General features: G+C 36.9%; 1 protein-coding gene across 5 annotated transcripts in view; it reads right to left on the bottom strand.

Annotated features, from left to right (window-relative positions):
* The window catches only part of NRIP1 (nuclear receptor interacting protein 1), a 77,997-nt gene that overhangs the window by 57,189 nt on the left and 5,574 nt on the right, over nucleotides 1-15,234 (bottom strand). For 3 of the 5 annotated variants that reach the window (XM_062002539.1, XM_062002543.1, XM_062002551.1), the window contains exon 2: nucleotides 14,244-14,328. The gene's annotated coding sequence lies outside the window, so the exon portion shown is untranslated. Of the gene's footprint in view, nucleotides 1-7,752; nucleotides 7,864-11,092; nucleotides 11,194-14,243; nucleotides 14,329-15,234 lie in introns of those variants that run through there. The other 2 variants (XM_062002559.1, XM_062002568.1) reach the window with 2 other exon arrangements.

Below are 15,234 nucleotides of genomic sequence, written 5' to 3'. Positions count from 1 at the left end.
ATTTTACAATGAAAGAATGTGAGTTAAGACTTCTGATTTAGTAAAACTCCCTTTAGCAAAACTACAGTAGAATATCTCATAAGCCTGATTCAAAAACATCATCTACTTATATATGTTTTTTCTTTACTTTGGAGAAATGCTAAGGGTAAATAAAACTGTTAAAGGAGGACAAAGTAAATTGGGGAGGGGGGGAGGGGAGGAAACCAAAAAACAGAAAGCTCCCAGCACTGGTACCTTGGAAGGAACCCTCCTCTTGTTCAGAGAATCAGTTAACATACATAACTCATGTTTTGTACACATTTCTCTTGCTGCTGTCCTTGATCATCTCCCATGGGCTCAGGTGAGCCTACTGGGCAAGGGAGGAGGAAGTGATAGGAGAATATAAAATAAATTTTCAAAATGTATCACTTTTAGTGATATCACTTCCCTTTACTTCCAGCTGTACCCTTGTGCAAACTTTTCCCTAAGTGCACTCCACCACCTCTTGATTCTTATCAGTAACAAAGCTCTTTCCTGATCCTGCAGTAAGCTGTCTCAGGTGATGAAGACAGCACAGTCATTTCTATTTTTAATAGGACAAATAATTGCACCCCTTTAAACTACTCCCAACAGGATAATACCACTGTCTACACCTGTATCGGTAAAGTGTTAGGACTGATGGGCCAGAGATAGGACTTCTCTGCTCAGTGAAACTGAGCTGTAATGTAAGTCTATGCACTTGGTCTTTATAGGTAAGAGAGAATAGCAAGAGTGAATCCTTATTTCCACATCTAATGAAGTGAAAATACCCAAGCTTTTCCTCACATATACAACGTCACTGTTCTGCACAAGCACAATCTCAGATTATTTGACACTGGTTTAAAATGAAAATTGATTAGCAGAGGTGAGACAATCCCCACTGATAACAACATTGAATCCCAACTGCACCAGCTACATACACAGGTAACAGAGCATTTGCCTCTATACTACAAGGTCAAGTAAGAGAATTTAGTTCCTCAGACTAAAGCACAGTTAGGTTCTTGGTGCCTTCTAATCTCTAAGTCCAAATAAAAGTATTTATTCTACTTGTTTCTGAATTAAGACTGTCTGATGATAGTGTTAGCTCTTGTCTTACTGGTCTTAGTTTTTTCCCTGATTGATCCATAGCTAGTCTAATGCAGTGCACTGTTAGGAAGATGTTGTTATTCTTGCTAGTTTTATGCAAACATATTTTCATATGTTCTATTGTTAAATTATACCTCCAGGCTGCTACAGCTTTGTCAGTGCCAGATTGAACACCCATCCAGGAATACCGGCATAAGCCTGCGGAGCTCTGGAATGGGGTATGCTCTTGCCCCAGACCTTCCTTCTGGATACTCAATCCAAATTAAGGTCTCCACGTTTTAGTCTCGCACCTGTTAAAATTTAACAGTTCCATTCTTACTCTGTTTTAGTGTGTGCATGTGGTTTTATGCTCCAAAACACAGTGGAGTGCTATTTCCAGCTACAATTGCTGTTTTTCTGTATTATGAAATAGTCATTAGTATATAAAGCAAAAAACACAGACTTGGGGGAGTGCATCACTTTCCCTGGGATATAATCTACTTCTTCCAGCAAAAGAAACGACAGTAACCAAACCACCAACTCACAGGAGACCCTACAGTTTCACCAATTTTTATACTGAACTTCTACTGGCATCAGTGCATCGTGTGGTTAAGGGACTGTCTTCCTTGGACAAGGCACATAGACAGTAATATAGCTATTAAAAGGAATAACTATAATAAATGTTAAAGTTAGCATGTTAAACACGTTAACTGTTTGGTCACAAACTCAGCCTTTCCCTCGAATAAAGAGTTCACTTCCCGCAGGCACGGTAGGCCTGTTTTCCCTGAATTTGGACATGTTCCACTTCAATCCAATGTTCTCTCACAGTGTTGAAGCTTCTAAGAGTGGGAAGCAGCAAAAGCAAACTGAGTTTCCCTCATAACAGGAAGATTTTTAAACAAATTTGCAAATTTGGCATTTTGAAAGAGACACATGTAGCTATACCTTTAAAAACCCTCTTTTAGAACAAAATCTTCTACAGACTTTCACACAGGTATATGTTCACATACTCTATTCTATTTTTAGAATGTCCTTCTTAGATTAATTTTTAAACTTGAGTCTGGATACTTTTGCCCTCTCTCTGCCCAGATATCCCTGTTGAGTCTGTCTGTTCCACTACTGGAAGCAGCAAGGACATGGAAGTCAGTCTACCACAGGTCTGCATCCCAACCTTTTCCACTAAGAGCAGAAAAACCAAAATAGGGAAAGAGTCACCCTTGTGTAGCACAACACTTACAGGCCAAGACTCACAGCATCCTACAGCAAGCATGATATCATATGTACTTTCTGTCACAGTAGGTAAAATAAGGCCACCTAATTAAACACTGCAAGGCTTAAAAGAAGAACAACAAAAAAAAAAAACCAAATCAAAACACCAAAACAGCACTGTTGCTAAGCTCTTCCAGAAAAGAGTATAACTTAAGCATACCTGCCCTTCATTCATAGGGTAGTCAGCCCAGGCTTAGGCTTGTCAGTATCTTTAATAGAATACGACCACCACAGACTTTATACTATAAACAGATAACAAAATCTTCTGGAAGTTTTCTCTTTAGTAGACAGAATTCAACTTCCATAGCTTTAGCTATGTCTAATAAAGCTCACAAATGTTACACTTTTAAACAAAGTCTGTTTATACAAAAAAACCCACCAACTTCAGACAACCAGTGGTGACAGTGTGAACTATTTTTTTGAGATAAGAAGCCACATCTTCCTACTCCACTTGAAAAAAAGCTGGGGAAAAAAACTGAAACAACTGTAATGGTGATTTAAAGGAGGTGGGAGGAGGAATTTAACCAGGTACATTACCTAACCAATGAGCAATACCTGCAGACCAAACCTCAAGCAGCCACCAATGGATGATAAAGCCTCTCCCCAGAGCTGGGAGATACAACATGGATCCTTTCCTTCATTTTGCTGCCTGGAACTACTAGGTATTTTTCATTACACATCACATTTTGCTGGTTTGCCACTTGTGAGAGAGTTCATGTCCTAGACTGGCTACCAGATTCAGACCAATTCCAGGATACTATATAGTGTAGTTCATAAAAAAAAAAAAAGCTCTAAAGCTATTAATGCAATGATCATACCAACAAAGTATCAAAAAATATGTGTATGTGTGCAGAGCAGACTCTGCAAGTCCTATGCAATGACAGCACATACAAGCTACAACATCCAATTTTTTATCATTTACACTACACCAGAGTTAAATGACTTCCTCACAGTGCTCTTAGATCCACAGAGCAGCATATTTTCCTACTGCTCTTTAGCAGCCTGTAGTCTCAGGAATCAACGCAAACCCATGTTCAGAAAGGCACTGACAGGGTTCACAAGCCACACAGTGCTCCTATCAGCTCTTCTTCCTTGTCAGTCTCTAGGTGCTCCAGAAGCTTTGCATATAGTTCTGTTAACATGTGCTTCAGACAGCACCTTCTCCTCCACATGGTTGCTCTTCCCTAGCCAAAAACAATTATTCACAATTTCCATCATCCACACACTGTTAACAGATTCATTTCATTAATACTTTTCCCTCTCACCCATTGAGATGGAGAATCAAATAGGTCACAAATAAGGTATCAAATTGTGGTGATACTCTTAATTTTCCAACAAGAGCTATTTCTTAAGTAACAAAAGTCCTCCAAGGCCGAGTATTTCAAACTAGTAAGTCTTAACATGTCTATTATATTTCTATATGAGGCTTTCCCAGAAACTAAGGATGCTCCCTTTTTTTATAAAGTCTCTAGATAATGACCACTACTAGACCCAACTCATTTTATACTCTATCTTATTCATACACACTCTCCTTTACATTCAGAAAAAAATACTGAGTTCTGCCCTCAGATTAGGACAGCTCAGGTATGCTCTTCTCTATATACTCTTAAGGCATGCCAAACTTCTCTTCACATCTTCACAGCTTTGCTTCCAATCAGTTTGTTCCACCAGTATGCTCAGACATTGATGGCAAATGATTGCCATGGAATAAATTAAAATATAAATTACCAACTTCATCTCGGGACCAGGGAGTGGGACCATGTGAATTGTCATTTAGGCACAGAAAGACCTTTTTTTTTGGTGTCAATAAAAAATGGTTTCTAGTATATTCAATATTTTTGTCTTAGGAGGTGTAAAAGACATCCAGCTTGAACCAGGGTCCTCAACTCCAAAAACATAGCTGAGATTAGTTCAGACATACAACTTATGTATGTAGTTCCAAGGAGGGACAAACAGCACAAACTGAGAGGAAGCTATGTCTACAGACCAAAGCATCCAAATACTCAGTGCTGGTCAAATCCAACGGGAGACAAGCCTTCCAGCTGTAGCATGGTCACAGAACAATTCAAGCATAAACCACTTACACATTTCCCGAAGAAAATGTTTTATGCACATGTTACATATGAGCAATCTGCAAAGACTAAACAGCATACACAAGGTAACAAAGAGGAAATAAAGTTATACAGAAGAAGATATTATAGGTTTTTCTTCTCCTCTGTGATCTCATTTTAGTTTTCTAAATATCTTAAGTGACTCACTTGTAAACAACAAACACTGGATCACAGTGCTGGAACAATATTAACTTGTATATGGGGAGTCAGAATTCAGAGAAATGAGTTTATGAATAATGTTTATAGTTACTTTTTTAATATAGTCTAGTGATTAAATCAAAAGAGAAAATCATAGGGATGTTTGCCCTTAATTAGTAAGGCTGTTTATGCAAGCGGAAAGGTAAGCTTGTGTTTGTTTCTCTATCTAATTTTTATTTATTAGAGCTGAACAGCACTGTACTATTTGTACTCTTCAAAACATGAAAAGCCTCCAAACATATTTTTTACTGAAATGGTTTTAAAAGTGACACGTTTAGAAATTTCACACTTGATCTGAGTAAGACTTATTTTACTCAGAAACAGTCAGGTGCTTACTCATCAGAAAGATATGAAAGATATTGCCACCTCCCCGACTTCTGTCACTATTTTTTTTGTCCCTAAAATTTCTACAAGTAATTTCCATCACTACAATGTCATAAAGTGTCATCTCTCGTTCTTCTGAACAAGAATGGATGAGGTCACAAATATAGAATCAAAATTAGGATTAAAAAACAGTTGAACATAAAACCATAATCCCAAAACCACCACTCTCACCCTACATGCTTCATCCTCAGGGCTTCCCACCAGGTGTTCAGGAAGTGAAAAACAGACCTCTTCCATTACTTCTCTTCCAGTTCTAAGAGTATTTGAGTAGTATCGTGAGGATGACCTGTTGTCATCCACCCTTCTCAACCTGTTGTCATCCACCCTTCTCAACAGTTTTTTCTCCAGTTTTGATATTGAAGCACAGTAACTGCAATACTCAGGAACATTTCAGTGTTTTATATTACTTTCCTGAATTACTTAAACAACCATTGCTATTTCTACAATCCAGGGCATCTTGTCAAGAGTTCTCTAAACTCTGAAGATCCATCTCCATGAGACATGGTCAAGCTGACCAAAAAAGGTAAGTTTTCCACAGAAACAAGCTGTATGATTCATATGGAACAGCTGCATTTCCAAGTAACTCTCTTTGCTCAGCAGAGAAAGGCAGAAGGTGAGGTGACAACACACCCTGACTTCTGCTGTCTCACTACAGGGAAAGGGACATTCTGCAGAGGAACAGAGTAGGTCGCTAGGGTCAGTAATACTGCAGCGGATAAACCTGACAAAGTCCACCTGCCACAGCACCAAGCAATAAGCTAACAAGAATTAGATCAGATAGCAGATCTCCAAGTGTTTATAGCCCATGACTCAACTCTGTCTTCTGCACAGCGACCTTTAAGGAGGACAGGAAAAGGAGACGAGCATGATTATATGTTAAATTCATACAGTCCATTATCCAAAGAGTAACCGATATCTGAGACTCTAAATTTACTGAAGGAGCAGAACAGCAATGGCCTACAATACCCCCAAAAGGCTGCAACAGTGGAAATGTGATTGTTTCTGTGCTCTTGGTATCCTGTGAAGCATGCAAAATTTTCCTCCAAAAAAGGAAGAGTCATTGCATAGGAGACACAGAAACAGTGTGGTCATCAGCACAAAGTGGATATTTTAAGACCTGCTTAAGTTCAGTTTTGCTAAGACAAAATACAGCTGATATGTGCCTAGACAAGGCTCTGAAGACATATGAGCTAGAGAAATCATACAGCACTGTAACTCAAAATATCTAGGTATACAGCACCCAAAAGGTACTGTATAAATACTGTTCATCTCTTTTACCACACATTAGAATACTTTGAAAAGAAAACCAGAGCAGGGTAATACAAAAGTAAAATTGCATTGAAAGCTTGAAGAGCACATCAAACAGATATTTTTTCATTAAAGGAATTCACATTAGAAAACTACTAATGCTAAAACTTAAGGTGCAGAAGAGAAAGGTTGGCAAATTGGCCCTTCTATCCATTTCAGATCAAAAACCAGTTCAGCCATATGAGTGCTGAGATAGCCTTAAGCACATGTCAAACTAGCCTTAGGAAAACAATACAATTTACAAGCCAGCACTCAAGACGGTGTGTTGAAGAGCTATATGCAAAAGACACTATCAAGCTTTCATGTTTGATATTGCAAATGAAAGACAAACCACAGTTCAGTAAATAGTAAATGTGAATATGCACAATCTTGTTATCTTTTCATCTCAACAGTCAAACCCACATAAGGGAGCACAAATTGGTTACAAACTATCAGTGGTTTATTCAATGTTCCTTTTACATTTATTTTGTAGCAGGATAAAACTTGAGGTAGCAGGGAATTAAACACCAGTAAGTGAGTGGACTGAGACTGATTCTTAAGAAATCATCTTGATCTCCAGTAGCAAGGGTAAATTTTTCTGCAAGAATTTTTTCTCTCTTACATGGCCACTGTTGAGCAGTTCTCAGCAGATCTGCTCTTTGTATTTGGGCTAAGCAGAAGTGAATGGAAAAGGTGCACAGGTTCTTCCCTTGTTTCCCATACATAGGGCTAGAAATGAGAGATATTTTTCAGCTGGTTTGGCCTTTCCATCCTATAATCATACATCTCTTCTACATTATTCATTAATTTCTACGATCTTAAAATACAATCTCAGAAATTAGGTGGCACTTTGGCCTTACTAAAGTCAACAATGCTATTCCTTCAAATTTCAAAGGTGAAAAATTCTACATGTATCTGTGGTATTTGTCCTTCCCACCCCTTTTGGATCATTATATTCAAGTTTTGAACTTCAGCTTGTTATCATCCATCTAACATCTTACCCACAAGAGATCTTCCTTATCTCTCTTCTGAAAGCCCTTTTAGATCATTTCAAGTTATGATTGTTATTACGAATTAAAGAAAAATCAAGTTATTGTTCTAGCTCCTCACATGGGAACCACAAAACAGAACCTGAAAGATGCTCTTGGGTATGACTTACAGGGTATCTCCACAAGCTAGAAGTTGTCAGATAAGAATGCTCAATCAGCTTTTGAAGGATAGCCTCTTGTTGCATACTTAATTTAGCATATAAAATTCTAGTAAGCAAAAGAAAGTTAGCTACCTCAACTACCCTTCTTTTGAGAGAACCAAATGGCAAAACCAAGTACTATGCAAAATAAGGCTAATATAGTCAGTAGCCTTTGTACTTAATAGTTCCCGAAAATGCTGTGCAGAAAGAGTTGTTTCAAGTTTCACATACCTTTGTCCTTCCTCACCAAACTCAGCCCGGTACAAGACTGGCAGAATACGCACTTGCTTGGGCACCACCACACACTAGGGCTGTCTGCTTCTCCAGTGGAGAGTTGCATTTTGATAAAAGATGGCTATGAGCAAGAGATTAAAAAGATGTGGGGAAAAAGGGAGTTTTTAGGTACTCACATACTCAGCTTTTTGGTAACTACAAAAACTCCTAAGTTTAGTGGAGAAAAATCATGATCAGGTAAGTATTATTTCCCCATAAACATAAGGAAAACAACTATATACCAAACAAATTGAAAGCTACAGGAAAATAAAATGGAGGTCTAGGCCCTGTTTTTTCTGCTGCCTGAGATATGGAGGCAGAAACGAAAAGCTTGACGTTCTTCTCTGCTGTTTTACACTGCTTTTTTACCTTATCTTATCAGCCCTGGGAATAAAGACAAAAGTAGCGCCAAAGAACAAAAATCCCATTCTGGCAAAAAAATGTGGATGTACTCCTTACAGCAATTATTATCATATATTTTTGCACTTCCTTCCTTAATGTAGCTCCTTTTCTACACAAAGGCCTACGAATAATTCTAAGAGGTTTCCTTTGTAGAACAAGAAGAAAGGAAAAACTCTAATAAGAACATGCAATGAAGATAAATCTTCCCAATAATGCAAGCTACAGGAAATACATGGAGGTCAACTAAAACTATTATTTGCCTTTTCAAACAGTATTTTCTTCATCTGCTGAATAAAAACATTATGAAGTCATTTTATACAGTAAAATTTAACCTTATATTAACCTTCCATATTAAGTAAACAAACCTTTCTAGCCAATAAGCATCTCTGTGAACTCTCCAAGATGATAAGCAATACCTTAATTACATTCATTTACATGACTTTGAAATTGTTCCAGACCAAAGTCAACAACTACAAGGTCAAAGAGTATGGAAATCTAAAATAAGGGGAAATCCACAGTCGCAAGTTCATAGAAACATGGTGCAGCATCCTTTCTACCCAGCTTGTAAAGGGTCAGGGACACTCACCAAGTGCTTGTCTTTTCTGCAGTTACAGGAGAAAATTCTCTGAAACAACAAAGACTGTGAATGGATCCTTAATTTTTTTAAGACTATTCAAAGTTGAAAACAGTGGATATTTTAGAATCATTTTTAATGCCTAATGGCCAATCAAGTTGTATGAATACCTTATGTAAATATTTTATATACATTGCGACTGAAAGGCATAATATAAAAGACACCTTTTGAAAAAATGCAGTTGATTCACTGAAAATTGTAGAACATTTTGTCTCGTGCTGTTATAGTTATGCTAAACTGAGTAGTTTTGCTGAGATTTATCCCATGATGAAAAAGAGAAGCCACCACATTGAGTCCATATTGTTGTACTTCATGAACTGCGCAGACCCAAAGAGAAGACCAAGTTCAATAAAAACCACTGCCTAGACTTCCACTCTTATCAACGCTAATAGACTACATCCTTAAAATGTAGGGAGAAAATATCCTGTGTTTAGTCCTGAGTACAACCTTTAGCATGCTGCCTAAAAAACTTCATTATTCAATCTGTGCTATGCTTAAGAGCAGGAAATACTAATTACACTCAAGCAGCAATTATAAATATTTCAATGATAACTGTTGCAAGAAACTTGATAAACTGTGTTCTGTTTGAAACAGCAGAAAAGCAGACACAGCATCCATCCCATTCCCAAGATATTAGGTAATGGCTCAGGTATGATCAATAGCAATCAAATTAGCCAAAATAAAGCATACACACGCAGCATGCTAATAGAACATTTCAGAAGTATATTTTGTGCATTATAACTACTAAAAATATTACAAATACGCATATACATAAATATAAAGTACAGATTTGAGTTTAGGAAGTACCACATAAATGCACTGCAGTTGACAATATTTTCTTAGTATTAAATTAGATAAATCTCTCTGCACCCTGACTTTACTAGCCAAGCACTTTTTACACAACTCTCAAGCCAACAACCTTCTGCAACTTAAGTATGATTTAGTGCAAGAGAAGCAATGAGTATTGTAAAATTTATGCTTCTTCACCTTCTCTCCCCACAGAGAAGGGCAAGATGTTTTTACATGTAAATATGTATTAGATCCAAATCATTTAAATAGATATTATTCCACAGAGAACATGATACTGCATATGCCCATTTTGGCTCCATGTTACTAAATAAACTGCAAGATAATGATGTTGCCTTGCTCATCCTAAAGGACACTGAAAATATTTCTAGGCATTTCAAACAGAAGTAAAAAGGAGAGACTTTCACAGAAACCAAAGAAAAACTGCTGTGGCTCTCACAGAGATAGATAAAGGTGAAGACAAGTTACTCAAAGACGACAAATTAGTTAATGTCTTCAGGAACGGACCCCAGCTGTTACAGCAAAAGCACAGCTCAGGTTCCTGTAGCAGACTTTATAGTATTACTGTGAAGTCATTACTATCTCCAATCTGTATTTTCACTTTCTTTTCAAGAGTGCAAGGGAAAGATACTAGTGTTTGCAATGAGGAAAAAAAAATAAACAAGACATTTTAGACAAGTGATTAACTTTAAAAGTTAATGTACGAATGTTAAAAATCAAGCTCCCAAATGTTAATTTCATTAGGTTTTCTTAGATTTTTTTCCTCAGTTTTATTTCTCAGTCTTATTTAGCTACAAGTGTCACTGCTTGAATGAAGGAAAGAAAAAACGGGAAAACGTAAATAATGTCTTTTAAAAAAGACAGTTATAGGCATTACTTTTTTAAATTAAGCACATCTCTCACTGCTTTTTACAAAATGAAAAGGAAGTTAATCACTAACTTACCACAAAATACATTTGTAGCTAAGAATTTAGTTCAAAATCATTTATTTATTTAAAGTGAGAAAGACCATCATTGGTCTTAAAGCTATGAGATAGCATCTGGGCCACAGTCAGTTATCTTACAATACAGTCTGACCTCTACTTGATGTTAAAATAGGATAATCACCTTCAACTATGTATGAACCTTGAACATTATCAAAAACAGCTTTATTGCATCAACGATTTATTAATAGTCTTATATTAATAGTAATGTAACTTTGACTTTACAAAGTCATAAAGATGACGAGAAACACAGTCAAGACTTATTGTGCTACCTATTTTATTTTAAGCTTATAAGGCAACCTCATGATATAATCAGAAGAAAAAAAAACCAAAACAACCTAACCAAAAACTATCCAGAGAGTAACAGCTACAAAGAAAAATAACAACAGAATATGCATGCATCATCCCAGTTCAGCAATGGACAGAGAAGGATAGAGAGAGCATAATAAAATGTTAAGATAAATACTGAAACCTTTTAAGCACTGAAATTCTCCTCCAGCTGATGATGTTCAGAACTGGAAAACTGTCATGCTGAATCAGGTAACTTCTGGACAAGCACTTTAAGAGCAACTCCTTTGAAGAAAGGGTATGAGTCTTACACAAGGGCATTAAGTTAGACTTCCCTTCCAAGCAAAGCACTGCAAGATGACCAAAGTCTATGTCTCACATTCAAAACAAACCTGACAAACGAGGAAATGTTCCTCCCAGACCTTTCTGGTTCAAAACACTTGTTACAGCAGCCCTGCCACGTTCTCCATGTTACACGGTCATTTTTATAGCTGTTAGCCCCATTACACCACAGTTGACAGTTTAAACCAAGAGCAACTAAGAAAGTACAATATTCTATAACTGGCATTTACAGCATCGGCCTTGGACTTCTAATCTTTACCAGATGGGCACACAAATCAATCTATCAGCTCATAAAGGTGTGCTTTTTTAACCTCTAAAACAGATGGGATTGGCCAGAAATGTCTGGCATGTCAAACTGCTAATCACTGATGCCCTCTGCACAAAATAACCCACTTAAGTTGAGGCATGGTTGCACTGTAACAGACATTAGTCTGTGGGAAACCCATTTAACTGTCACATACTCCCTCCACTCCTGCTCTCCCTTAATTAAGCCTAATGCCTTACGCTTTGACCTTTTGTTCTAGCCTATTAACCCTATCTAGTACAAGTTCAAATATGTTAAACTGAAAAGTTTGCTGTAAAATATTAAATGTCAAGCTAGAGAAAGAGCAAGGGATGTTTTTCTACCCTGCAAGCTACCAATTCCTTTACCAAATTTCCTAGGCTGACAAAATGGAAGCACTATGTTAGTCCCCAAAGACAAAATATATCCAAACACTAATCTGTTTCAGAGCAAAAAAGAAAAGTTTCCTCCACTTGCACAGCCTACTTATTCCTCCCTAGAGGAAAAAGAAAAAGGGAGAGGAAACAAATTCTGTTTGCAACTTCCTATCCTCAGGCTTTCGAGTTTTCATCCAACAAGAAAAGCACATACTATATCACCCAAGATCATACTATACTCATTTGTTGTCCTCTGAAACTTATCATTAAAAGTAAAACATATTTGGTTTAAAGCAACCAATTCCTCCTCCACTAAAGGCTGTCTTCGCCAAACTTGCTCACACCAAGTCATCACCTTGTTCTTCTTGATAAGATGGTTACAATTACTATTAGTTTTTAATTCTTATCTATTATCTTCTCAAGAGTTAAATATTTTGTTTTCTCAGATTTCCATAAACAAGGACATAATTTATATGTTTTAGCTTACTGCTGATGTAGCAGTTTACACCTTGATGTAAGTTGCCCTCCAGCATGACTGCCTCTGCCTCTTGTATCTCTTACCTCGTGAAACTTATAAAGCACAAAAAAAGATCAACATCTATGCTTCCAATACAGTAATCTTTTGGAGAAACATCACTATGCTACTCCACAACTCCAATTTAAAACAAGAAATCACATTTCAGTGACAAAACCAAACCTCTGATCAAGACACAACCCTACTGCACTCCACATTACAAGTTACAACTAATAAACAAAACTGCTCTGCACCCCCCACCTAGCACAAATATTTGATAAGATTGGTTACAAATGGAAAGAAAACCAAAACACAAACTGTATCAGGATTACCAGCTGTGCATACACCCTGCCAAACACATTTTCTCAAACCTTTAGCTCAACCACCTTACTGACAAGCTACATACTTGATGCAAGGCCTCTACTTACAGCTTAAACTTCAGCAACTTTGTTTAAAAGCAATTCTGTTTAGTCAGAGGTGACAATCTTGAATCAAAGCTTTGAATTACTTTCTTTTTGAAGATGTAAAAGGTTTCATGAAGCTTGTTGCCACAAAAGCCACTGTCTACTGAGTTTGTTAAAGACTGTGTGAGTGACCCAGATGGAGTCACTGCAGATAACAACAAATGTCAAGTTTTAAATAATTAATTATGTTTTAATTCCAAAGTGCCTATCTTATGGATTACGAGACCAGTAGGTAGCACTTTCTGGTAAATACAACTGCTCAGAAAACTAAGCAGCACTACAGCAACACTACATTTCAATTTAATCTTCAATTTAAAAAGCAAAGGTATTTTCTAATTATTTCACTTAGCTATATTCTGTTGTGTTGCAGATGCCCAAAATGCAGTACACAGACTAATGTTATATTCAAAACAAGTCAAGCAACACATGGATCTACTGAAAAAAAAAACAAAACTGAAAAATATATCCTTGCATCCGCTACCTGTGTCATTACAACAGATATGCAAGAAGTTTTACTGGCTGGGATTTGGTATGACTGTCTCCAGCTTCTAGACCTTCCTTACTAACACACACAAAAGTTGCCACTGGAGGCAATGCAAATGAGTCCTAAGAGAGATCAGAAACAAAACAACAACTGCTTGTCAACCATTATATGCCCAAATTGTATTCTCTATGCTCATCAGCATTCTCAAGTTCTTAGGCATGCATGTAGGCCCACAGAGTACAGTGGGGCTACTCAAGTGAATAAAATTACTCTCAAACCAAAGTGCATATACATAAGCAATCACTGGACAACACTCATGGAATTATTCCCAAGTATCAAAGGCAAATAGGATTTAGGAAGTGGGAACCAAGGGAGCAGATCCAAACAAAATGACAGCAGTGCTAAATGTCTACAATCCACTGTAATGTAATATCTAATAATGATTTTACTGTGACAGTCCCTTGCCACAGAAACTCAATTTAGATCTATTAAAAAAAATAAGAACGATTGTAGCACAGTACGTTTTATTTAATCTTCTCTTTCACTCTGAAATTATGTGTAAATCAAGTTATTCTCCATTTAACAGTCACCTCCCAATCAAGTAGGCTAAACTTTCAGGACTTACCGTTAAGTTCCATAGAAAAAGTTCAACTGTTACTAAAATATTTATTTCTCTTTAATCAGCACACACTGACAAAAAAAAAAGTCATCTGTTAAAGGACAGCGATTAACTTGAAAATGTATCACTTCAAAACATATTCTAATCCTCAAAGACTTATATATGGTAGACAGTTGTCTGGCAAATTTAACAAGATAAAGAAGAAACCCAAAAGCAAAGAGACAAGGTAAATAACACAAACAAACTATTTACCTTGAAAGTGTTCTCATTGGGAAAGCTCTTCCTTCAGGAGTCCAAGGATACATTCATCTTCTTCCTCAATAATTCCACGCTTGATCTGAAAAGAGCAGAAATCATCTATGAAAGCCTGCATACTAATTTTCTGTATCAAATATACCTCTACTTTTATTGTTGGTGTTGATGCTCATTTTTGACTAGTTTATTTTGACTAGTAAGATCTGCAAATAACATTTTCATTTCGCAAGAAAAACATATCTCCAAACTTTAGGAATCAGAATCTTCCAAAAAGAAGAAAAACTAGAAGAAACAACTTGCATTGTCTAGACTTGGTCAACATAAGTGGACAGTATTTCTACAAGAACAAAACCCACTTCTATATTATTCCTAAGTGAACTTTTGGTAAAAGATGCAAACTTATAGCTAGCTCCCATCACTGTTACTTGCACTAGTTCAGCCTTGTTCTTATGCAATGCCTCATTATTAAAGGTTATGTTAAATCTTCTGTAACCAAGTTATCACCCAAACAGCATCCCTATTATGCACAGATAGTCAAATTTAACTACAATAAAACATTAAAAAAAAAAAAACAACTTTATTCTCTGTTTGGATTAATCTTCTCCTCCTCTTGCTTGGAAGCAGAAGCATTCCTCTGCTCTTTGCCTCAACTTTCACTTCCGGTGGCACAAAAATTGCCTTTTAGATGCAGACTTTCTCCATCACAGAGGACCCCACATGTGGCTACAGGCATATAAAGTGAAAAGGGACAGAGTGGGAAGTGGATACATTGGAGGAGCTCATAACATATTCCTCTTCTGCAAAATCACTCGGACTAAAGCCAGTTTAGAGAAAACACCTAACTGACCACTGCAATGTGCTACGAGGGAAACAAAAACAAAAAAAATAAGAAAATACACATATGTATATTTTCTAGACAGGTCATCATCCAAAAGAAGACTTAGTCAAAGCTTTCAGATATAAGAAATATGATGGACTGTTGCCAGCA

This window comes from Colius striatus, chromosome 1 (assembly GCF_028858725.1).
Source record: "Colius striatus isolate bColStr4 chromosome 1, bColStr4.1.hap1, whole genome shotgun sequence".
Taxonomy (NCBI): domain Eukaryota; kingdom Metazoa; phylum Chordata; class Aves; order Coliiformes; family Coliidae; genus Colius; species Colius striatus.
Note: the sequence above shows the minus strand (reverse complement) of the source record. Positions and strands in the feature narration are given on the sequence as shown.